Consider the following 2,563-nt stretch of genomic DNA (forward strand, 5'->3'; position numbering starts at 1 on the left):
TGAATTGGAAGATTGGGATTGACATGTATACAGTGATGTGTATAAAATTGATGACTAATAAGAACCTGCTGTATAAAAAAATAAATAAAATTAAATTTAAAAAAATTTAAAAATAAATAAAAGAAATGTGGGTAAAATTCAATTTTTATACTAAATTGTTAGGCTATGTCTTAGAATGAAAAGATAGAAAAAATCTAATTTTTTATTGTTTTGCCTGGAACTCTGAACACAAGAGTATAATGTAATTTTTGAAGTGGAATAAACCTTCCAGATCAACTAACTTAGCAGTTCTCAAATTTTTTGGTCTTAGGACCCTTTTAAACTTAAAAAACTGATGAGAAGCCCAAAGAGCTTTTGTTAACATGAGTTATATCTAGTGATATTTACCCTGTTAGAAATGAAAACTATGAAACTTTTAAAATAGCTGTATATTAATCCATTTAGAAATGAGTAATAAGCCCAATTCATGTTCACATAAATAACATAATTTTTGAAAAGCAGTATTTTAAAAATTACTGATAATGGCATTGTTTTACATCTTTGCAAATCTCTTTCATGTCTGGCTTAATAAAATATAGCTGGATTCTCCTAAATGCTTCTACATTCAATCTATTGTGATATGTTGTTGGGTTTTATTTCCCAATTTTCAAAGGATAATTTAGTAATTCAGTTCCCAGCTGGTCAAGTAACCAGGATCATTGTGAGTTCACACCCCTTTGAGGAACAGTTGGGGGCATAAATTATAAATGGAAACAAAAAAATTAATGATTTTCTTTCCCTTCTCAGACCATTTTTCTATAAGATTGGCGTATAAGAAGGCTACGAACAAATGCATCATGACATTACACTAGCTTCACCCTTCATTCCTACAGCCCGAGTTAATGAAAGGCAAACAAGGCAATTTCTACAAAACACATATATTCTAGGAAAATCTCTCTAGTAAAGTGTGACTAGTATGACAGTGTGTGTGCATGTGAGCACTTCTGGGGTATTTCCATGCCTTTGGGGTGCCATATGGTTCCCCTTTAGAATTAGTAAGATGGGGATCTATCACCTCACATTGGATTTCCTGGTGGTTTTTCCCATACTTAAAAAGAAGTTATGAAACTAATATACTATGATAAATCAACTATACTTCAATAAAAAAAAAAAGAAGCTGCACCCTATTATTCCTGACAGTGAGATCTTTCAAGTCCAAATGCAAATACACATTTAAAACCTGTTTTTCTTTGGTTTCTTCACTTGAAAATTTTATTTCCCTGAAATATTCTGTTGGCTTTCTCTTTTTCCTTAGGTGTGCTATTTCATTTTTTTAACATGTGAAATTGGATTATCAGAAAAAACCAGCACAATGGATGTTTTCCTTAATTTGCATTTTTGGTTTTTCTTTGCATACAATATTTCTTTTGTTCTGAATACAAATGATTTTTTTTTTAACATCTCAGCTCGGTGCTTTGTGTCCACCTAGACAAGTGGGATACGGAGGGTGGGAGGGCGAAGCAAGAGGGAGGAGATATGGGGATGTATGTTTATGTATAGCTGATTCACTTTGTTATACAGCAGAAATTAACACACCATTGTAAAGCAATTATACTCCAATACAGACGTTAAAAAAAAAGATATGTTGTTTTAATTGAAGTTTATAGAGAGAATTTGGCTTCATACAGATATGTCAGTTGGAAAGAGAAGGATAGAAAAAGAAAATGTAGACCCTCAGAGACCATCCAGACCTACTGAGTCAAGATCAGCATTTTCACAAGTTCCCCAGAAATTCAGAGGTACTTTGAGGTTTGAGAAATGCTACTCTTGGGTATTCGGTGTTAGGAAGGTAAACCAAATTGAAATCAGTAAGCATTTCTGGTAGATTGTCTAAAGAGATCTCAGAAGAAAGGGACCTGGATTCCGGAGTCTTTAGTATTTGGTGTGTTTTCTTTGCTCATTTAAAATAAATATTCACTTTCAGACCAAATTTTATATTTGTAATTTTTTTTCTTGAAAGGGATTCCCAATACTGTATAACCCCCAGGGCTTCCAAAACTTGTGTCTGTCCCTGGACAAGGACATGTGTTGAGAATAGAGAGCGGACGGGAAGGTGCAGCAAAGAGAGTAAACAGTGGGGAAAAGCAGCAAGGCTGAGTGTCGGTGAGCAGGGTCTACTTGAGGCCGGCACACCAGTTTAATGGGTTGTGTGATATTTTTTTAGCATCTCCCGGTGACAGACAGAGAGCTTGTTGGTGAGGGCATTCTTCCTGTGTTGGAGGTTTACAGGATGCATGCAAGAGAGGGACGAGAAGGATGAGAAGATTAAAGTCCCGTGACTCATTTTTATCCTCATGATACTCTTACGACATGGGAGGACATGTATATGATCAGCATTTTAGAGCTGAAGAAACCGAGACGTGGGTCAGATAATTTTCTAAAATGCCACACTGTTCCTGACCCCGTTCAACAACCCCCAAGCCCCCCGGATACGCTTAGCTTTGCCTGTTTCCTGGGACTTGGCCACCAGCTCAGTGGAGAGACCCACTGAGCCTCCATTCCTGGTGGGGTGGGCGCGCCGGGG

This window comes from Delphinus delphis, chromosome 3, assembly GCF_949987515.2.
Source record: "Delphinus delphis chromosome 3, mDelDel1.2, whole genome shotgun sequence".
NCBI classification, from domain to species: domain Eukaryota; kingdom Metazoa; phylum Chordata; class Mammalia; order Artiodactyla; family Delphinidae; genus Delphinus; species Delphinus delphis.